The following is a 24,378-nucleotide window of genomic DNA, read 5'->3' on the forward strand; positions in this document are numbered from 1 at the left end:
ATACACACATGCACACACATTAAAATATACATGCATATGTATATATAAATGTATACATATTATATATGTATATATATTCCAATAATCATAGCCATGGATTACTATGTCCAAGTAAGATAAATGAGTTGATTCACACTATCAATTTTGGTGGCTACTTGGAAGAAAATTGTGAAATTTTTACAGTTTGCTTTTGATAACTTCTGCTTCCTTTTCTGGGAACACTGTTTTTACTTTTGTGGCACACTCTTTTGTCATCTCTCCAGAACCCAATTTTTCTTTCCCCTTCTAAAAATATCTGCTAAAGGATTAGATATGAAATTAGCTAGCACTAATATAAATGACTGATGAAGCAAATGTGTCACTCTTTAAGGACAATAACTACTATAGTAATGTTGAGTTGATGCTCTATTTAGATGAAAGTGAAAGGATATAACTTGAACCATATAAATTTAGATACAGCAAGTCATAAGTCAGGTAGTAGGATGAGTATTTGTGTTTGTTTGAGGGTGGGGTTGGGGGTAGGTCAGGCATAGGGAAGATAAACTTCCTCCTAGCCTTAAACCTCTTAAGCAACCACCTTCTTTGCAAACTCTAAGCAAGAAACCTGCATACATAAATGACTACTTAAAGTTAATAGAAGCTCAAAGCAACCTAAATTAGGATTACAGTATAGGAAAATAACAGAAGGCAGAATGCATAGCAGCAGCAAATGCAGCCCACATGAGTAAATGAGATAATGGAATCTCATGAAGGAGCTTCTGGGAAAATTTACATTTCTACTAGTGAGTTTGCAGACACAATCTAGCTCTCCAGCTTTAGTGTCTTTCAAAACCATTTGGAAAGGAACCAGGATCATAACAACACAAGGAGGAAAACAATTGAGTGCCCGATGATGTCACAGGGCATCCTGAGGAAAGAAGAAAGGATAACACTTCAGGTCACACAGATCTTGGAAAAAAATTCTGGGAATTAATCATCCAAGTGAGTAGAGGCTTGACAGCTATTGCAGAATCAGAATCAAACATGAAATCCAAACAAGAAAAGAAGCAAATAAAGCATAGACAGCTTAATTTTAAATTATTTTGGGGGAAGGATGCCTTTTTGAATAGTCAGGATCCAAATTTGTTAGTTAGAGGCTCAGAATTCATTTTACTTCTCTCCTCTACTCCCCCCCCCCCCGTTTAGGAAACATCTTGCAAAATACTAACCCCATTTTTATCAAAGAAGGCAGAAGAAAATTGGATAGGACTTGATCATCTCAGAGAAAAATCATAAATTGAACTTGGGGAGGGGCTATCACTGGAGTAGAGAAGAGAGAACAAAACAAAAAGCACATTACTATAGTGAAATCTTCACATCAATATTGAAGGGGAAAATCATGCCATAGGCAGATGACTAAGGAGGATCTGTTTTTTAGATTAAACTGAAGATGAAAAGAAAACTCAGGCTGGGACAGGAAGGAAAGAATTTCCATCTTTCCTTTGAGATGTCCAGATGAAAAAGTCCCTACAAGTTTAAAGAATTTAATGCTTTTATTAATTATCATTATTATCACATCCTAGGATATTCTGGGGTGGGGAAGGTGCTTTTGTGCTTATGAAGTTATTTCACTGATAATATTATTTATACAGAGGAGTCATCTCAAACATCATTAAATCTGGCTACTAGATCAAGTAAAAAATATAGGAAGCAAGGTTAAACCAATGACTGGAATATCATGAAATATTGCTAACCAAAGTGATCAATGAGAGAATTTTGTTAAGGTGCTGCATATGTTAGTCAATTTGTAACCATTTATTAAGTACTTACTATGTGTCAAGAAATAAAATAGACTCTAGCTGAAAGACAAAAATAAACAATTCCTGTTATATAGGAGTTGCCCTGTTTTAGGAAAAGTAATATATATATATATATATATATATATATATGTATATGTATATTATATATATATATACACATACATATATGTGTATTTATATATATACATACTTATGTATGTTTATATGTGTAAATAAAACAAAATATAGGCAAATTAAATATAAAGTAATTTTGAAGGAGCCATTGCTGAGAGGTGAGGATAAAGAAATGTTTCATAGAGGAGATAGTATTTGAGATCAGTTTTGAAAAGGGGTATTGATTTTAAGAAAGTGCATTGTTAAAAAGAAGAGGCAAAGTGGAATGATGTGTTCAAAGAAAAGAATATTAGTTTGGTTTTACTGTAGTATTGCACATGTAAGTAGAATGCTATACATGAAAGAGAGTAATCAATCTGCAAATTTAGGTTGCGAACAGGTTGTGAAAGACTAAATAATGAGGAGAGGAATTTGTATCTGATGCTAGGGGCAATAGGGACCCATTGAAGGTTCTTGAGCAAGGGAGTGACAGCATTTTAGCACTATCACCTTGGCAGGAGTTTGGAAGGTGGGTCAGAGAGTCAGGAATGAGAGAGAGAAAAATGGAAGGCAATTCTAATAGTGAAGAAAAAAGGTTATGAGATTTGAACTAGGATAGTGACTTTATGAATAAGGAGAGAGATAAATGTGAGAGATGTAGTTGAGACAGAATGAATAAATACTAGGAACTCACTGGAAGTAGCAAGGAAAAATGAAGAGCTGAGTGTAACTTCAAAGTTTTAAATACATCTGAATTAAATACCTAGAGGTACCCTTGATCAGGAGAGGGGGGCTGACAAAAGTGGATAAGGAGAAAGTTGTAAATACCTTGACAAATGCTAATTTCAAAACAAGAGGGAATATAACACAGACTTAAAAGCAGATTTTCCAAGAGCCCAAACAGGCAGTTTTTCCATGTCTGTTAACAATTCTCATGGAGAATCACCAGGGATTGTTAGTTCTTATACAGATGCTAGGAATATGAACCCCAGGGGACCTGTTGCAATGATCCACCTATGCATCTGTTCTGCTGGTTTTCTTTTTAATAGAATTGCATTTTTTTTTCTTTCAAAGTTTTACTATGTCTACTCTGATAGAGGAGAAAGTGAAGAAATTCCCCAGGAAATAGCCGAGAAAGGAAAATATTCTAAGTGAATAGGGATCTTAGAAAAGATCCTATGTAGATAGGGAATAAACAGAAAAATCAAGAGAATAATAAGGAAGAGTAGAGAAAAAGATAAGTAATATTATGCATTTGGAACTCTACAAATGTAAGAGGATAATTATGGTTACTCTGCAAAACTACTCTCCCATGTTACATTCTTTAGAATTCTTAGGCAATAGCAAAAAGAAGTCCTGTTGTTGTTCAGTCTTTTGAATTATGTCCAATTGTTCATGATCTCATTTGAGATTTTATTTTACAAATAATTTTATCAATTTAATAAATTTTAATGAATTTAAATAAATTTAAACTTAGTGAAGTCCTTTTATCATACCCAATATAAAGAAACTTGTTATAGTTAATGGTAACTCTTTTAAGACAAGGGTTCTTAACCTTTTTTACATCATGAAAATCTTTGGTAGTCTGGTAAGGATCTCTTCTCAGAGTAATGTTTTTAAATGCATAAAATAAAATACAAAGTATTACAAAGAAAAACAAGGATTAGTGAAAATAATTATTACTCCTCCATGCTAGATTTGTTAAAGTCTACATAAATACATATACACATATACACCCAGATCCTTTGAAGTTAAGAATCTCTGCTCTATTGGTTATCTCTTTGATATAAAGCTGACCCTATTTGGGAAGAATGCTCTCTTTATATAGCATAAAATTAAGATCATTACCAACTTTTCCTAAATCATAAGGAATGAATTCTGTTTAGTATGTTTTGAGAATAATGATAATAATGATGATCATGATGATAATAATTGTAATTATAATAAAAATAGTGATAATATGATTCCTGGCATTCATATAATGTTTTAATATTTATGTCTAATATATATGTATATATACACATATGGGAAGACAGAGAGAGAGAGAGATTTGGAAAAATGTCTAACTACTGTAACAGCTAATTATCTCAGTAGTTCTGGGTTAAGTTTTTATGATCCTATCTTATGCTTCTTTTTCTGAACATTGCTGACCAAAGAGTTATCCTGAGAAGGACGTTATTTAATTGGAAAAAAATTGTGAGTTTAAGAGGTCAGTGACTCTTAGATCCCTTAATCAATGTTAGGACACTATAAGTTATATTTTCTAAGTTACTATAGCACTTCCTGAAAAAGAAGAGCACTGGCAGGAAAAGGAACCCAATCCTGGTCGTGCTTTCAGGAGACATTAAATTGGAAGGAGAGATTGTAGTGAAAAGGGAAGGTGAAAAATCTCTTTAGGTAGGAGAATTGAATAAATGCCAAAATCAAAGTTAAGGATTTTTTTGCAAGGCAAATGGGATTAAGTGGCTTGCCCAATGCCACACAGCTAGGTAATTATTAAATGTCTGAGACCAGATTTGAACCCAGGTACTCCTGACTCCAAGGCCGGTGCTTTATCCACTACACCACCTAGTCGACCCAAGTATTTTCAACAGAGTTGAAATACCACCAAAAGAAAGATAAAGCAAAACAAAGTATAAAATTTTGCCTTTAAATTTAAAAAAATCAAGTGCATTAGTAGAGAATGGGGGAGATGTAAAGGTAATAGTTTATGTGAAACAGATGTAGAGCTTTTTGTTGACCACTAATTGAGGCAACAAACAGTGTGAGGCAGCTGGTGAAAAAATTAATGAAATCAGAGGCCTGTTGTGTTCCGTGAACACAACTGAAGTATTATTCTCTGTTCTGGATACGGCATTTTATGAGGATACTCTAGAAAACATCCAAAGAAGATTAATCAGGATGATAAGGGATTTGGAAATACTATCATATGAGAAAAAGTTAAACACACTGATTATGTTTAGCCTGGAGATGACTAAATCATCTTCAAAATTCCTGTAGTGGGAGATTGTTGCAAAGGGTGATATCTCTAAGATCTATTCCTAAAAATCATTAATTTTATCCTGAATTTGCATATATCATTTTTACTCTAATCTTAAATTTAAGATTTACTACATGGAATTAGCAACATGAATAAGAACACTTCATATATCAACAATAATCACTCAAAGGTTTATCAGAATAATATAGCTACAATGACGTATAATATTTTTAATTTTTTTCTTGATTATAGGTGAATGTAGAATCTAGAAATTTCAGAATCCTGATAATATACAGATATATGAAGGCTTTTAAATCTGGAATGACTTTTGACATTATCTAGTCATATCATTTACTTTTAGAGATGAGGAAATATTAAACAAGAATTTAAACAGAATCTTTTGACATCTTTCAGTATATTATGATAAAACTATGAAAAACTACATGAATTATTTTTTGATATGTTTGATGATAAATAGAACCTACCTCCTTAGGTTACTGCAAAGCATGACCGAGTTTTATAGTGGAAAAAAATTATTCGGAAGGCAGGGAATTTAGAATTTTTTTCAATACTGTTAATTCACTCATATCTAATTCTATAATCTATATTACTTTAGGTAAGTATTTTCTCTCTGTGTTACTATCTCTAAAATCATGTTCAATGTCTGCCTCCTAGCTCAGAATTAATTTGTGGACAATATTTATAATTAATGTGTAAATTCTTTGGGGTATCAAACTTTAGAGTGCAAATAAGAGATCAGATTATCATTAGCCTCATCCTTATTCTGTTTTATCTCTCTTGGTACTTCCAGGTAGATGGATTTTCTTACTTCAATCTTTAAAAGGGTTGGAAAGGACATTTTGAAAAGGATACTAGATTTAAAATTAGAAAATCTGGGTTCAAGTTGTTTAACTTGGGTTATCTAGGATGATTTACCTCCTTACTCAGCCCCAGTCTCCTCGTTAAGAAAAATTGAGGTAGTACTCATTGGGTTATCCATTTCAAATGACTGTTGTCAGAACCAAACTGAATCATCTATAAAAGCTTTGCAGTTTTGCAGTATTATGCCTATATAAGCTATTAATGCTTGCCTCCTCTGTGATAAGATTACTAACAAATGCTATGTCCCCTAATATTGGGATCTACATTTCCCAGGAAAAAAGTCATGAAAAATAACTAGAAAAATATGAATAGTGAAATAAGAATACTAAACAGAACTGAGACACAGAATTTTTACATCTGGAACATACTTGAGTGAATGGATCTGGAGTAATGAAGACATAAGCTCAAATCCAACCATAGACATTTATTGTTTGATCTTGGATAAATCACTTAACCTTAGCTTGCCTCAGCTTTCTCATCTTAAAATAGAAATGAGAATGACATCTGTCTCCTAGGGTTGTTGTGAAGATAAGAGGAGGTAAGAATTGTTAAGTGCACTAGCATTAAGTAAATGTTATGTAAATAATATTTTAATTTTTATTATTATTGTTATTATCTCCTAATAGTTATTTTCAAGAACTTTTGTTATTTCAGTCTAGATCTTTATTTTCAAAGAAATACTTGCCTTTTTAAAATGTCTGTTTTCTCTATCCCAGTATGATTTTACTCTATATGATATAGTGGGAAAATGATGAAGATATGTAGAGTCATGAATGACTTCTTATAGTAAATTAAATACTCAAACTCTTTCATGACGTAACACTTTTAAAGTAACATTCAATTGTTTCAATAAATTTCTTTTTTTTAGCCTTTAACTACTATATAAATGGAACTTGTAATTTTTTTTAATCATCACCCTACATCAATCTATAGGTAGGTAGTACAGTAAGATATATTGTATTATTAAACATAGGAATAATACTTTAAAGATTCAAAATGGTGGGGGGGCAGTGTTTGATTAGCAGGTGTTAAGAAGAGAAACAGTTTAGCACCTTGCTTTCAATTAGTCCAGTCCCTTTACAGACAATCAAATGTGCTTACCTGCATTTCAGCAAATGAGGTTCAGGTCTATAAGTGCTTTATTTTTCATCCTGCATACCTTTCAGGCTATGTGGTCCTAATATGTTTCACTCCTCTGATCACTATATTTATTCCTTTTGAAGCTAGCAGCGTTTTGGTCATAGAGATGGAAATGGCTATGTACTCAGGAGAATCCAACTCCTCTCTCGCTTTCTGAATACCGCTGAGCTCAGACAAAGGCAACTGGGTTCTCAGCTTCACTTTGGTGAATTGGCACTTTATTTTCCCAGTTACCATGCCTACATGGAGAAGTCAGCCTTGCCAAGGCTGGCATCCACAAACAAACAAACAAACAATAAAGAATGAATAGAAAGAGTAAATATTTTTTTCTTATCAACATTGATGACTTTTGTCTGATTCAATAGTCATTCACTTGCCATCATTTAATAAAATCATTCCCTTGTTTTATAAAAAAAAATATTGTGCTGAACCTCATGGCAGGAGGGTGGGGGGAAGTCACATACTGCTGTGAATAGAGTATAGGTTTTCTAAGTTGAAATGCTGGTTCAGGCATTTACTAGTTCTATGACATTGAGCAAGTCACTTAATTGTTTCTTACCTCAGTTTCTTCATCTATAAAATATAAATAATATTTATCTCATAGGGTTTCTATGAACATAAAATCAATTAATACTTGTCAAGCACTTTGCATACCTTGAAACACTATACAAATGATATCATTTATTCACCTCTATTACAGACATGGTGTTCGTAGACAGTCCAATTGATTATCTACTTAAATATTATCTTTATTTTGCATTTCAAAAGAAAACAGTCTATTGCCTAACACCATTTATTTCCTTTCAAAAGAAAGTCACTTCATTTGGGTTCCCTCATTATTCTCATTTAATTTATTGTCTATGCTATTCATTTGATGTTTCATACATCATTATTTAAATGTCAGAAACATTTATGTTATTTATTTTTCAAAGAGATTGTCAACATCTTGAGGACAGAGATAATCTATTTTATTTTTTCATGTGGTTTCCTTCTAATTTAAGAAGTAGTGGGGCTTAGTAGAGAGGTGAATCTCGAAGTCAGAAGACCAAGATTCAAGTCCTGCTTTTAAAATTCTAGCTCAGAGACCTTGAGAAAATCAAATAACCTCTGCATTCTCCTAGGCAGTCTTGAAAGTCTCTATGTTGCTGAACAATTGCTGATCTATGCAGGTAGAGAGATGCTTTTCCACTTGGAGTTCATGACACCATTAAAATCTGAGGTATGAATAGAAAAAAATGTCTATACTGTATTGTACAGTGTTCTCATATCAGAGGTATGTCATAAATTGCAATTGCATAAATGGATAAATAAGTGTAATCATATATACTGATTAGAATCTTACAGGAAATTAGTGTAATTATGCAGGTCATGAATGATGATTATTTATTTGTAGGTATAACTGTAGAAAGTATAAGAGATTGAGCTATATTGGTCTGTTTTCCTTGTAATTATATCTCTGGTATAATGTTTTTGGGTTTTTTTTTTAATTTTTAGTTTCCTCTTTCTCTCCTGAGTTAAGTGGTGAAAAATTCCAGTTATGTGAACTTTCCACGTATATAAGATTTTTACTGTATGACATATCCTTCTGGCCTCTCAACTAAAGAGATCAGTGGTAATTAGGAAACTTCATTACCATCAGGGCACAAACCTTCACTTTTGTCAAATAGTCTCTTGTTCTTTTCTTTCCTAGAATGACTATATAGGTCTGGAAAAGACCTTAGAAGCCATCTTCTCCAAACTTCATTTTACAAATGAGGGGTTTTAGAAAAATAGACATCTGTTTAGAATCTGTAATCATTCCTCAACAGTCTTGAGGTTCACTGGGATCATTCAGTTCTATTTTTTTTCCTTTCCAGTTTGTGCAGTCCTAGAATGTTAGAGTTGGAGTTTGGAAATTGTGTGTTCATATCCTCCCTTGGACACTTACTAGCTGTGTGACCCTGAGTGAGTCACTTAACTGCTCTCAGCCTCTGTTTCTTCATCTGTAATATGGTTGCTGTGAAGATAAAAATAAAATAAAGTACAATTCAAGTCTTAAAGATTTATATAAATGTTAGTTAATATTATCCATTATCATTCATTACCATTATTTTCTATATCTCTACTAATTAACAAAAAAGGAATAACTATTTTTAAGCATAGCATAAAAAAAGTTAGGCTTAGAGAAAAAATCCTATCAGCTCTTCAAGGACATCCCCTCTTCTCCACATGGCCAAAATGTGATTTGTTTTGTGCCACCCTAAATTTGGACCTTGAGATTATAGTCTTCTGATTTTTCCAGTTACCTGGAAACAACACAATAGTGATTCTTTAAGTGGAATGCACCACAGCAAAAATTAAAAAAAAAATAAATATCATTGCCTCTATTGTCTCCTATATTTATTTCCAAGTATTGTTCCATCTACAAAATTTCTCTGGCAGTTTTCCCTAGAGCAGCTAGGTGGTGCAGTGGATCGAGCATCACCCCTGGGGTCAGGAGGATACAAGTTCAAATATGGCCTCAGAAACTTGATACTGACTGGTTATGTGACCTTAGTAAAGTCACTTAAACCTGATTGTCTTGTATTGAGGGCCATCTACAGTTATTCTGATTTGTATCTGACCACTGAACCCAAATGGCTCTGGAGGAGAAAGTGAGGCATAGCATCCCTCACTCAAATCCAATTCACTTGCTTGTCATGGCAACACCTCTCTAATGCCATGGTCCTCTTTGCAAATGGAGGACAAATATCATCCTCTGGCTAAAAGTGACACCCACCCCCAAACCCAGCAGATTTCTAAGGCACCAGAAGAAAATGAAAAGGGGAGTAATATCATTTTTGTCAATCTTAGTGGAAGATCATACTTCCACCCCAGTCAGAAACCACTAGCAGAATGTGCTCAGGCACATTATCTGTAGTGCCTATTTGATTCCCAATCCAAAGGTGTTTGCTCTTACTGCTTATTGTTTGCTTTCAGAGTTCCTCATAAAAAGGAAATAATGACTAGACAAAATCATCACCTCTTGTAGCATGACTGAGTTGAATGACTATTGTCCAGTAATAGTTAAACTTCATAATTTGAATGATCACTGACACAAAAGATCTGTCTTGTTCAAGCTATTTCATTGTTCATATTCCTTGTATTTGTTAGGGAAAAAAACCCTTCAGTATTACTAAATAGCAGTATATTATATTGTCACTTTGAAATCTGGTAGTTATAACAAAATTGACCATGTACTAGGGCATTAAAACCTCTTTTTTTTAGGTTGTTTTTTTTTTTTGCAAGGCAAATGGGGGTAAGTGGCTTGCCCAAGGACACACAGCTAGGTAATTATTAAGTATCTGAGACAGAATTTGAACCCAGGTACTCCTGAATCCAGGGTTGGTGCTTTATCCACTGTGCCACCTAGCTGCCCCCAACATTAAAACCTCTTAATCAAATGCAGAAAGGCAGAAATAATAAATGCATACTTCCCGGACCATGATGCAATAAAAATTACATGTAATGGAGGGTCATGGAAAGGAAAAGTAAAAACTAATTGGAAACTAAGTAACAATTTTGAATAATGAGTTGATCAAACAACAAATCACAGAAATAATCAACAATTATGTCCAAGAAAATAATAATGATGAGACATCATACCAAAATTTATGGGATGCAGCCAAAGCAGTTTTGGGGGGAAACTTTCTATTTTTAAATGCTTGTATGAATAAAGAGAAAGGAGAAATCAATGACTTTGGGGATGCAACTATAAAAGTTAGAAAAATAACAAATTAAAGATCCTCAGTTAAATACCAGATTAGAGATCCTAAAATTCAAAGGAGAGATTAATAAAATTGAAAGCAAGAAAATCATTTATCTAATAAATAAAACTAAGAGTTGATTTTATGAAAAATGCCAATAAAATAGATAAACCTTTGGCTAATCTGATTAAAAAAAGAAAGAAGTAAACCAAATTACCAGTATCAAAAATGAAAACTGTAAACTAACCACCAATGAAGAGGAAATTAAAGAGATAATTTAGAGCTACTTTGCCCAATTGTTTGCCAATAACTTTGATGACCTGAATGAAATGGATGAATATTTACAAAAACACAAACTACCCAGATTAACAAAAGAGGAGATAAATTACTTAAATAACCCCATTTGAGAAGAAGAAATTGAAGAAACCATCAATAAATTCCCTAAAAAACATTTTCTGAGTTTAGATGGATTTACAAATGAATTCTATCAAACATTTAAGGACCAATTGATTCCTGTTCTACATAAACTATTTTAAAAAATAGTAGCTCTACCAAATTCCTTTTGTATCACCAACATGATGCTGATACCTAAACCAGTAAGAACCAAATCAGATGAAGAAAATTATAGACCAAGCTCCCTAATGAACATTGTTGCAAAAATCTTAAGTAAAATTTTAGCAATGAGATTATAGCAAGTTATTACTAGGATTATACACCATTATCAGATTGGATTTATATCAGGTAGACAGGGATGGTTCAATAATAGAATAACACACAACATAATTGAAAATATCAATAGCAAAACCAACAGAAATCACATGATTATCTCAATAGATTAAAAAAAGCCTTTGATAAAATACAGTATCCATTCCTATTAAAAACACTAGAAAGTTTAGGAATAAATCATGATTTCCTTAAAAATAATAAGTAGTATTTATCTTAATCCACCAACAAATATTATATATATATACATATATATATATATATATATATATATATATATATATATATGAAATGGGGATAAACTCAGAGCATTTTAAATAAGATCAGAGGTGGAACAAGGATGCCCATTATCACCATTACTATTTAATGTAGTCAGAAATTTTAACTCCAGCAGTAAGAGAAGAAAAAGAAATTCAAGGAATCAGAATTGGCAATGAGGAAGCAAATCCTTTACTCTTTGCAGATGATATGATGGGATACCTAAAGAACCCAAATAAATCATCTAAAAAACTCCTTGAAACAATTAACAAATTCAACAAAGTAGCAGGATTTAAAATAAACTCACATAAATCACTTCCATATACAAACAACAAAGTCCAAGAGCAAGAAATAGAAAGAAAAAATTCATTTAAAGTAACTGTAGACAACATTAAATACTTGGGAATCTACCTCTCAAGACAAACACAGGAACTGTATGAACACAATTATAAAGTACTTCTCACCCAAATAAAATCAGATCAAAATAACTGGAAAAATGTCAATTGCTCATGGTTAGGTTGAACTAATATGATAAAAATGATAAATTTACCCAAATTAAATTACTTACTCAGTGCCATACAAATCAAATGACCAAATAATTATTTTACCAATCTGGAAAAAATAGTAATAAACTCCATCTGGTGCAATAAAAGGTCAAGGACAGCAAGAGAACCAATGAAAAAAAGGTAAAGGAAATTGGCCTAGCTCTACCAGATATAAAATTATACTATAAATCAGCAGTCATCAAAACTGCCTGGTACTGGTTAAGAAATAGAGTAATGGATCTGTGAATTAAGATAGGCTCAAAAGAAACAGTAGTAAATGGCTATAGTAATTTAATGTTTGACAGCCCTAAAGACATTAGCTTCTGGGATTTTGACAAAAATTTTTGGGAAAACAAGAAAATAGTTTGGCAAAAACTAGGCAAAGATTCATGTCTCACACCTTGTACCAAAATAAGTTCAAAATGGGTATAGGATTTAGACATAAAAGATGACACCATAGATATACTAATAGACGAAAAAATACTCTATCTATCTGATATATGAAAAGGGCCAAATTTATAACCACAAGAAATAGAGTACATTATAAACTGCAACATGATTTTGATTAAATTAAATCAAAACATTTTGCAGTAATAAAATCAATAATGCCAAAATTAGGATAAAACTATCTTCACAACTGGGAGTTCTGATAAAAGTATTATTTCTAATATATATGGAGATAATGCTAACCCTATCCAGAGGAAGAAAAACAAAACAACACAAAATAAAACAAAAAATCCTTCAGAATCTGAGGAACACTACATTCACATTTTCAAAAAGTATCTCTTATATATTTCTTTCCTTTAATCCTAATTTCTCATACCAAAAACTGGCTAACATGCTTAACACAAATGCTAACCTGTTTGCCACTGAGGGGAAGGGGGGTGAGAAGGGAGGGCGGGTAGAAATTTTGTAACCTGGGGCAGCTAGGTGGCACAGTGGATAAAGCACCAGACCTTGAGTCAGGAGTACTTGAGTTCAAATCCGGTCTCAGACACTTAATAATTACCTAGCTGTGTGGCCTTGGGCAAGCTACTTAACCCCATTTGCCTTGCAAAAACCTAAAAAAAATTTGTAACCTAGAAATAAACATAAGCATATGGATGAATGTTGAAAAAAAACTTTTTTTTATTAGAAGAGCTAACTCAAAAAAATTCCTTATCTACGCATTACTAAAATATTCTTGTTGTAAGAGTAAACATAATACCTCCCACAAAAATATAAAACCTCATAAGAAATAAAGTGAAAGAAAGAGAAAAAAATGTTTTTTCAGTCTGTGTTCTGATACCATCAGCTCTGTCTCTGGGGTGGATCACATTCTTTTTCATAAGTCCATCAGAGGAATTACTTCCATATTTTTCCAAAATTGCTGTTGCTGATTGTAATTCCCTCCACCAATTTATCCCCACTAACATCTATTATATTTTCTCTCTCCTATCTCTCTCTCCCTCTTCTAAAATGTGCTGTGAGGCAGTCGAATGGCACAGTAGACAGAGCACGGACCCTGGGGCCAAGAGACCCCAAGCCTTCATCTCACCCCAGAGACCTAGCAACCACCCAGCCCCTTGGTGCTGGACAGGTCACGCAATCCCACCAATTTGCTAAAAGTAAAAGAAAAAATGTGTTATTTCTGACTATCCTCTCCTATGATCTACCCTCTCCTCTATCACCCACAACCCCCTTCCCTCCCCCTGACTCCCTTCTTTCATTTTTTCTTCTAGATGTCTATACCCCATTGAGTGTGTATGCTGTTTCCTCTCTGAACCATTTCCGATGAGAATGAAGGCTTCTGCATTTCCCCTCACCTTCACCTTCACCCCCTCCATACCATTGCAAAAGCTATTTCTTGACTGTTTTACATGAAACATCTTAGCCTATTCCACCTCTTCTTTCTCTTACTCCCATTATATTTCCCTTTTAGCCATTTACTCCATTTTTACAATTTATTACACCTTCAAATTCAGCTCTATCCTGTGCCTCATCTATAAAAGCTCCTTTTACCTGCTCTATTAAATGTGAAGGTTCATATGAATATTATCAGTATCATCCTCCCATGCAGAAATACATGCAGTTCATCTTCATTAAGTCCCTCATAATTTACCCTTATTGTCCACCCTCTATGCTTCACCTGAGTCCTGTACTTGAAGATCAAACTTTCTGTTTACCTCTGATCATTTCCACAGGAACATTTGAAATTTCCTTGTTTCATTGAAAGTCCTTTTCCCTTGGAAAAGGATGTTTATTTTGGCTGGGTAGTTGAGTCTTGCATTGCAAGTTCTTTTGCCTTCTGGAATATTATATTCCAATCCCTAGGAGCTCTTAATGTGGATCCTGCTAAATCCTGTGTGATCCTGACTTTAGCTCCACAATCTTTGAATTGTGTCCTTCTGGCTGTTTGTATTATTTTCTCTTTGACTTGGGAGTTCTGAAACTTGGCTATAATATTCCTGGGAGTTGTTTTTTTAGATCTCTTGCTGGAGGAGATTGGTGGATTCTCTCAATTTCTATTTTACCTTCTGCTTCTAGGATATCAGAACAATTTTCCTGGAGAAGTTCTTTAAAAATGAAAATGAAATCATTGCACTTTTCTTGATGATGACTTTCAGGTAGCCAAATAATTTCTAAATTGTCTCTGCTGGATCTATTTTCCAGCTCGGTTGTTTTTTTCAATGAGATATTTTCACATTTTCTTCACATGCTTTTGGTGTTGAATTATTGTGTGGTGTTGAATTATTGTGTCTTGATTTCTCATAAAGTCAACAGCTTTCTTTAGCTCCATTCTACATTTGAAGGATTTGTTTTTCTCAGAGATATTTCTTATGTCCTTTTCCATCTGGCCAGTTCTGCTTTTTAAAGCATTCTTCTCTCTTCATTAACTTTTGGAACTGTTTTATCTATTTGAACTAAGCTGGTTTTTAATATGCTATTTTCTTCATCATTTTTTTGGATCTCCTTGATTAAGCTGCTGACTTTGTTTTCATGTTTTTCCTGCATCTTTCTCATTTCTCTTCCAATTTTTCTTCTACCTCCCTTATTTGATTTTCAAAATCTTTTTTGAGCTCTATCATAGCCTGAGCCCAACTTCTATATTTCTTGGAGTCTTTAGATGCAGAAGATTGGACTTTCTCATCTTCAGAATCTGTGTTTTGATCCTCCATGGGACCAATGTAATTGTCTATAGTCAACTTTCTTTTTTTTCTGTTTACTCATTTCCCCAGTCTGTGCCTGGTTTGGGATGCTTCTTGAGATTTTTGAGTATTATTGGGACACCCCTGCAAGGACCTCAGTATATGAGATTCTGACTGCTCTCCTAGTCTGTTGAATGGCCACAAGTGCACCCTTCTGGGGCCGCAGACTGTGACTAGGATCTGAATGTGGTCAAAGCCCCAGAGTCCTGTCCCAGGGACAGACAACAGAACTCGGCAGTCTCCCTCCACTCCCTTACCTTCCATGGGCAGAACAATCAGAGAGCAATTTCTGGGTGGCTCCTGCTTTGTGACTCCATAGGCCTGCTTCTGTTTCCTGGATTCTGTACTGAACTGAGGGCTATGGCTGAGCTCAGGAGGGCTATACTTGCCTGGGCTTTGGGCTTGCTCTGGCTGAGATCGCCCTACTGATCTACCAAATTTTGCTTGGTGGTCCTTGGCGTGGCAGGTCAGGAAACTGCTTCTGCTGACTGGAGCCACTCCCAGGGACCCAGACACCCTGGAACTATTCCATAAAGCCTGAAGTTCCTTCACTCCTGTGCACTGCCATTCCCTCTAACCCCATGGAACAGAGTCTTCCCACTATTTTCTAGGTTACCTTGGGTTGAAGAATTGCCTCACTAGATCTTTCTGTGAGTTCTGTTTCTCAAAATTTAGTTAAAGGCAAAATTTTGAGGTTTTTGAAATATTTTGGAGAGAGAGCTCCTAAGAAAGGTTGTTCTCCTGACACCATCTTGACTCTGCCCCCCAAGAGCTCTAAGAAAATTTTCTTAACATATGTATTTGAAGAGTAAAACATAAGTAAAAAAAGAAATACAAAAAGAAATCTGATGGTACATTTAATATTGGAATTATGAAAGGGAAGAAGTGGAATATACAGGAACAAAAGCCTTTGAACTTCCTATTCTTAGGACCAGGAAAATTAATCTCTGATGATACCTTCATAAAACAATATTATGCTAGGAAGATACGACAAGTAAAAATTAGATTAAATATAGATTTTCTAGTTGATAGATCACAGGAAACTGTAAAGACTTTTTTATTTTTAATTATGGAATGTCCCTCCCTTTGCAGCTGCTCTCCCCCCAACCTTCTTTGAGGAGTTTTGGACCCTTGGACTATGGAAGTAAGAGAGGAAATAAGAAGATACAGCTATGGAAGTGAAGTTCCAACTTCAAGGTCAAGACAGAGAACTACAATGATTCCATAACTTTCTGCTGGGGCTTACTGCTGAGCCCATTCATTTCATACAGCATTATGGACTGGTCAAGCCCAGAAAGTTGTCAGTTGTCCCAGTCAGTAATCAATTAACTGAGTCTAGAGAAAGCACAAGCCTTTATATTTTAGTTTTGACTAGATTTCAAATTCCTAAGCTGAGTTTAGATCCTAAAACCTCTTAGATTCTTTCTGTCTCTGTCTCTGTCTGTCTCTGTCTGTCTGTCTCTGTCTCTCTGTTTCTCTCTTTTTCAATCTCTTTGTTTCCAACTCACAGTAAAACCTTGAAAAAATTATGTCAGCATGAAAGAACTAATTAATTGAAACCTTCTGAATAATTGTACATATTTGTTTTTGTGCTTGAGATGTTTATGTCAGATATGCTCATCTTTTGGGTGTGGGATACAAGAGGAAGCAGGATTACCTTATGGTTCTTTTATGATCACAATTATTTTTAAAAATTGAAGATTAAGCTCATCTTTGAAGTCTTTGTTATTTTGAGTTGTGAATTGTGTTTATCGAATTTTTAGGATATCCTAATTTCCTTTATTTTTCCTTTATTTTTATTTGTGAAATTTAATCATTATATAACTTGGAATTTTAGGCATTTTTTCTAACATCTACCCATGAATTTTATTGCTGAGTGCTTTATTATCTGTATTCAAAATTTCTGTATAGTATTATTTTTTCTATATAACATAATAAATTTCCATAAAATATAATATTCAGATATTTTGATATACTAATATTCTTCTGAGATTAATGCTTTTTAAAGCATCTTTACACATCCTACTTTCAAAGTCTATCATTTTTTCATGTCTCCAATGAAAAATTTTGTATTGACTGATTAATTAGAATGCATATATTCCTTTTAATATTGTTGTCTTTTACTTCTATTCTGCCAATTTTTTTCTGCTTTTCTATATTTGTATTCCAAACCTGTTATTCTCCCTCAGAGCTCCTAATTTTTTTCCCCATGGAATCTGGAGGCTTAATCAAGAAGCTGATTAGGGAGCTAGATCTTTGCAGTCTTTAATTATTTTTCAAAACTTTTGCAATTTCATTTTAAGCTGAAAATGTTGGTTTTCAGATTAATTTTCTTCTTAATATCTTCTTTTAAGTATTTTTGAACTATTTCATAGATTTCCCCATATACAAATTCATTGTTTCATAATACATGACACCTACAAAATTCCTATTTTTATTGGGTTACTTGGTATTATTTTATCTCACAATATTATTTTTATTTATTGAGTTTTATATTTTTCAATTTATCTTTTTTTCTTCTTTTTGTCTTTATGAGCATTTCTGAAGATTAATTTGCCCTTGAACTAGGTTTTCATTCAGGCATTCTCCTTTGACCCTTTAGGCTGTCCCCCTTCTTCTTCACTGAAGCTTCTCACCCTACCCTTTCACTCTTACATACATCCCCCCAAAATGGACATGTCTACTTCCTCACATTAGGTGATGTGGGAAATCTACTTAGATCTAAACAAAGAATAAATTAAATGTATTATATTGGCACCAACTATTGTTCCAATATGCTTTTCCTTAGGTACAGAAATTTTTTCCTCTCTTTGTTCTGATATTGTACTCTGCTGCTCCCTTCTTCCTTCCCACTCTATCCAGTACTTCTTCCCTTTCTTAACTTAGTTTGGTAGACTCTTATAAAATAACTGGTAGTTCAGGAGTCACACTCATAAGGAACATGATACAGATATACACAGTTAGATCTTAAAGCACAAAAATATGAGTTTAAATATATTCACTCCACTTAATATGTGAATGGATTGGCAGCAGAGGACTAGGAATGGGAGTTTTAAGTAACTGAGTTCTTCAACAATTTTCATGTTTGATTGTATTGGAATGCTATTCTATAAGAAATGATAAGCAGGATGATTTCAGATGAACCTAGAAAGACGACATGAATTAATGCATAATGAAGTGAACAGAACTAGTAAAATGTTGTACACAGTGATAGCAATATTATCTGATGGTGAACTATAAATGACTTAATTCTCAGCAGTACAATGGTCAAAGACAATCCCAAAGCACTAATAATGAAGCATACCCTCTTCTGTCAGAGAAAGAACTGATATTTATTTGAACATAGAGTGAAGCATACTATTTTTTCACTATTTTATTTAAGTTTTCTATTACAAAATGGCTAATATAGAATGTTTGCCTATCTATATCTATCTATACCTATATCTATAACCTATATCTAATTGATTACCCTATTAAAAATGGGAGGGAAGGAAAAGAGACAGAATTTAGAATTCAAAACTAAATAAAAAAACTAAAAATTAAAAAATAAATTTCATGTTATGGTTTTGGGTCTTTTTGTCTTATCTAGCAGACTCAATTCTATTGGCTAGATCTGGAGAACATTTTTTCTTATTTTTAAGATGGTTTAGGGAAAGGTTGAGGATTTTGCAGAAAGTTACTACACTACTATCTTCTACATTATGTAATTTCTTTGTTAATTCTTAATGAAAGACATATAATTCATTTTAATAGAAATGATATTTCTCCTTCAATAGAGGTTACAATTATTGCTCTACTTTTTAAAAATTAGTTTTCAAAAATAGAGGGTAATAGTTTTTAAGGGGAAAAATGTGGATTAACAGATAGATGACTTGTTTCCAAATTGTGGATTGGTTTCTGGTTCTCATCTTGATTATGTAATATAGCCTTACTGAACTTCAGTTTCCTTATTCCTAAATTGGGGGTACTGAATCAGATGACTTCTAGAGTGATATGCAGTTTAAAATGTAGTTCAGTTCTATGATCTTCTGGTATATCAGAATGACAAAATCTACTCTGAAAGGTACCTGGAGAGGTTATGTAACCATCATTCTGTCTCTAGGACAATTTAAGACAAAAGATATCTATCCTAGTTTTAAAGTTTTCCAGAAAAGTAGATTTCACAGCTTCCTTTATTACTTACTCTAATGTTTACTAATGACCACTTTCCTAAATTAATAGACTTTCTGAATTTCACAAGATCACTAATTTCATTTGGAGTTTTCTTATTACCTGACCACTAAATGTCATTTGTGGCTAAACTGTTGAAATTCTCCCCTCCTATCTATCTCCAGAAAGATTTATTTAGGGAAGTCTCCAGCAGACATTTGGGTAACAAATCATATCCTTCCATTAGAAGAGAGACACAGAGAGATGTGCATTGTACTCCACTCCTTTCATTCTGTGGAACTGCATATTTTAAGTAAGGAACAAATCCCCAGTGAGATCATGTCTCATTTAAGATTGAACCAAAAGCTCACTATCCATGAACGCAGCAAGAAAAATGCACATAAAGTGCCCAGGAATTCTTTCCTCTGTTTTACTTCTGAAATTAACCTTGTGTAAATCAGGTCTGTGAAATGAACATTCCACATCATAAAATGAGGTTTAAAAAATGCATGGACTGCAGAGGGGAAGAACAGAAGGACAAATTGGCTAGGTAATTCTACCTTCTTTAAGACCACAATACAGGCATTTTCCAGGCACCTGGGTCATACTCTAAAGTGGGCATCACTCGTCATGCTTCTCTAGGTTAAATATGGAATTGAGCAATTGTTTACCCAATTTGGTCAAGGGTAGAAGTCAATCTAGATATCTGATGCCAAAATATTGCTAAATTTGGACTTGAAAATGTTTCCATTGGTGCTATGTAAGTGATGGCCATCCTCTTCCCATAAAAATAAGATTTTGGCTAAAATGTGTAAGTTCATGTAATTTTAGTTTAACTTCAAATTATTTGAAAATAATTTGAGTAATATTTTTCAAATTTAAGGAGGTAAAAGTTCTGTAATTATTTTTAAGCTGAAAACATCTAAAGATTATAAAAAGTGCATTAATTTTTTCCTTTGTGACCAATACTAAAAAGATAAGCCAAGGAAAATCTCATGTGCTTGGATCCTGAAGCAATCTTGGGGATCATCAATTTCAACTACTTCATATTCTAAGTGGGGAAACCAAGCTCTAAAGAATTTAAATGACTTGTCCAAGTACATACATGAGACAGTATCTGAACAAATTTCTAAGCTTCAAATCCAGTGGTCTTGTCACTTTGTTAAGGTACATGTAAGCAAGACAAACAAATGCAAGAAAACTCAGTCATCAGCTGATCAGTCTAACCTGAAATACCTTTTAAGGTACCTCCTTTAAAAAAACCCCATCATTTCTTTCACTTTCTTTTAGCCCATAGTTAATGACTAATTTCATTCTTTTATACTTTGCTTTTCACCCTTTTAATTTGTCATCTACGTTTTTGTGTCCCATTTATTCACATCATGTGTAAATAGTATTCTCTCACTCTTGTTTCTCTGCCTACCAGCTTGTCTAGTTAGAGGAAAATGGAAAAACAACCAAGGTTTCTGGCAGTGCCGCTCAATCTGTAAAGTCTTTGGTCTCTGTGTGTCTCCAGAGAAAGACTGAGGGATGCTAAATCAATAAGCCAAAAAACTGTCTGCTTTCATCTTTGCTCCCTCACCACCCACAGATGTGTTTGTGTTTTACACGTGGCTGACAGCAGTTAGACACATAGTAAGAGAATAGATTACAGAAAGGAAATTAAAAGAGAGTCAGTCTTTATTTCATCATGTTTCCCCCATTCTGCTTTCTTTGGAAGGTGTAGATTTTCTTTTTACTTTTACCTCCCACAATTTGATAGTCTGTCTGACATCTCATATAATTTTCTGCCAGTGTACTTTAACACAATAAACAGGATGCACATTTATTACCTGGGATCATTTGTGTATTTTAAAAGATGCAAACAGTAAGCAAATGAAAGGCAAGGGATATCCGGTCCTTAAATTTCAATTCTATTCTTTTTAGAAAGCAATTATATTCTACCAGAAATGAATTTTTACTTAACAATTTTTTAAATGACTGGTGGAAAATAAAAGAGAATTAAACAAAACAAAAAAAATTAACTAGCTACATTTTTAACTATATCTTCTGTTGATATTCTGATTATTTAAAAATTCACATTTGTTTTCCACAGATCCTGTTCTATTGATCAAACAACTTCTTAAGTCATAACAATGTGAAATTTTCAAAATATCATGGAAATCTCAAAGAAGATGCTTTATGGTAATATTTAATAACAAGAAAAATAGGTAATATACTACGGCAGCTGGAAGATCTTGGAGTCAGAAGACCTAGATTTATGTTCTCCTTCTGACTGAATATGTTACTATTGGGAAATCACTTAACCTGAAGTAACTGTTTAAGACCTAAAAATTGCTGATCTGTATCAATACAGTGAGCTTCTTTATCATAAACTCATTACATCTAATAGTTAGAATTTATATAAGCTTTAAGGTTCAGATATATTATTTCATCAGATCATTATAAAAACCTTGTGAAGTAGGTATTATTTCTATCCCCATTTTACAATTAGGTAATTGAGAATGAGAAATGTTAATTGACTTGCTCTAACTACTGAAACATTTTACTGCCTATGAGACCATAGACTTACACCCAGCATTCTTAGGAAATAATTTACTTTCTTTATAAGCTCTATTTTTATTGAACTTATTTGATAATTTGATGTCTTTCCTATTATAATTTCCTATCATCCTGCCTCCAAATTTCTGCTGACTTCCAATGGAAAAGAAAGTAAAAAAAATCACTGAACAAAATGCCTTAAAACAGAATTGGTCAAATAGAAAAAGAGGTTTAAAAAACTCAATGAAGAAAAAGATTCCTTTAAGTTAGACATGGGTAAGTAGAAGCTAAAGATTCCATGATCTACCAAGAAATAATGAAACAAAGTCAAAAACAGAAGAAATTCTGAAATTCCTCATTGGCAAAACAACTTACCTAGAAAACAGATTCAGATAAGATCATTTAAAATAGTTTGTACTGTCTGAAAGCCATGATTATAAAAAACAAAAAACAAAACTAAACTTCCTGTTTCAAGAGATTAACCAAAAAACATCTCTGGAATCTAAGGGAAACCTTAGTACCAGAGATTAAGCAGAAATTAAAAGAATTTACTGATCCACCTCTCACTAGAGATTCAGAATAAAAATGGCAAGTAATATTATAGCCAAATTCCAGAACTCCTATGTCAAGGAGAAAATATTTCAGACAGGCAGAAAGAAACAATTCAAACATTATGGAATCACAGTCAGTATCAAACAAAATTTGCCAATTTCTACATTAAAGGAATAGAGGGTTTGAAATATAGTATTACAAAAAGCAAAGTAGCTAGGATAACAACCAGAATAACAAAACTAACAAAACTAAATATAATCCTTCAGGGAAAGAAATGAATAGGTAATGAAAAAGAAGACTTTCAAGCACTTCTGATGAAAATACTAGAGCTAGGGGCAACTAGGTGGCATAGTGGATAAAGCACCGGCCCTGGAGTTAGGAGTACCTGAGTTCAAATCCGGTCTCAGACACTTAATAATTACCAAGCTGTGTGGCCTTGGGCAAGCCACTTAACCCCATTTGCCTTGGGGAAAAAACCTTAAAAAAAAGAAAATACTAGACCTAAATAAAAAAAATAAAAAGGTAAATATAAGAGAAATTATAAAAAATTAGACCATTTAAATTCTTATATGGGAAGCTGATATATATATAGTTCCTGGGAACTTTATCATTATTAGAATGTTTAGAAGCAGTCTGTATAAATTTAGGGCATAGATTAAGATGATTGGAATGATCTCAAAAAAATTGAAGGTGTGGAGCAGATGAAAACGATGAAGGAAGGGGGCAGGAAGAGATTGACCAGGGGAAATTGTCTCACATAAAAGAGACACAAAAATGAAGAATTTTTCAATGGAGGGAGAAATGGAAGCTGGGGAGACAGACAATACTTAAATGTAACTCTCATGGAAATTGGTTCATGGAGGGGAAGAACTTCCATAAAGTTCGAGAGAGAGAGAGAGAGAGAGAGAGAGACAGACAGACAGACAGACACAGACACAGACACTGACACAGACACAGAAACACAGAGACACAGAGACACAGAAAGGAATTATAGAGAAAGAAATGAGAGATACAGAAACAGAGAAACAGAGTTTGGCATAGAAATCTATGTTACTCATTAGTGAAATTGTAGGAAAAGGGGATAAGAGAAAGATGAGTGTATGATAAAAAAAAGGAAAAGTGGATTAATGAAGGAAAATGTCAGAAATTGTTTTGGTTTTAGAGGAAGGACAGGATTAAAAAAAGAGATAGAGAAGGATAAACAGAAGAAAATAGAATGGAAGGAAATAGGATGGAGTAGTCTTAACTTTGAATGTAAATTGGATTAGCTTTCCCATAAAATAGAAGAAGATATCAGAAGGAAATAGAAGTCAGAACTCAACAATATGCTGGTTTTAAGAGTCACCCTTGGAACAGAAGGGAACTACATGTAGTAAAATTATGTGATTGGAGTAATATCTATTATGCTTTAGATAAACTAAAATTTGTTGGGATAGTAATCACAATTTCAAAGTAAAAGCAAAAATAGACTTAATCACCAAAACTACATTTTGATAAAAAAAAGCATAGATTATAAAGCAACATCAAAAAGCTATTGAAGCAAGTTTCTGTGAAAAAAGTCCCTTTTCTCAAATATACATATACTGAGTCAAGTTTCTAGGTCCATTCCTCAACTGATAAATTTCTAATTGATATGAACAAGCAGTTTTCAGAAGAAGAAATTAAATTTATCTATAGTCAAACAAAAATATTGTGGATCACTATTGATTAGAGAAATGAAAATCAAAACAACTCTGCGGTACCATCTCACACCTATCAGAAATGATAAATTCTGGAAGAGATGGGGAAAATGTATACACTAAT

General features: G+C 33.4%; 1 protein-coding gene across 19 annotated transcripts in view; it reads right to left on the reverse strand.

The window, feature by feature from the left end:
- Positions 1-24,378, reverse strand: part of KCNJ16 (potassium inwardly rectifying channel subfamily J member 16) — a 96,310-nt gene that overhangs the window by 27,439 nt on the left and 44,493 nt on the right. For 10 of the 19 annotated variants that reach the window (XM_074224683.1, XM_074224675.1, XM_074224678.1 and 7 more), the window contains one exon: positions 8,822-8,890. The exons of 6 other annotated variants lie outside the window; for them this stretch is intronic. The gene's annotated coding sequence lies outside the window, so the exon portion shown is untranslated. Of the gene's footprint in view, positions 1-6,855; positions 7,162-8,821; positions 8,891-24,378 lie in introns of all 19 variants that reach the window. 3 more of the 19 variants (XM_074224682.1, XM_074224680.1, XM_074224684.1) reach the window with 1 other exon arrangement.

The sequence above is a fragment of the Macrotis lagotis genome, chromosome 2 (assembly GCF_037893015.1).
Source record: "Macrotis lagotis isolate mMagLag1 chromosome 2, bilby.v1.9.chrom.fasta, whole genome shotgun sequence".
In the NCBI taxonomy this organism is placed as follows: Eukaryota; Metazoa; Chordata; class Mammalia; order Peramelemorphia; family Peramelidae; genus Macrotis; species Macrotis lagotis.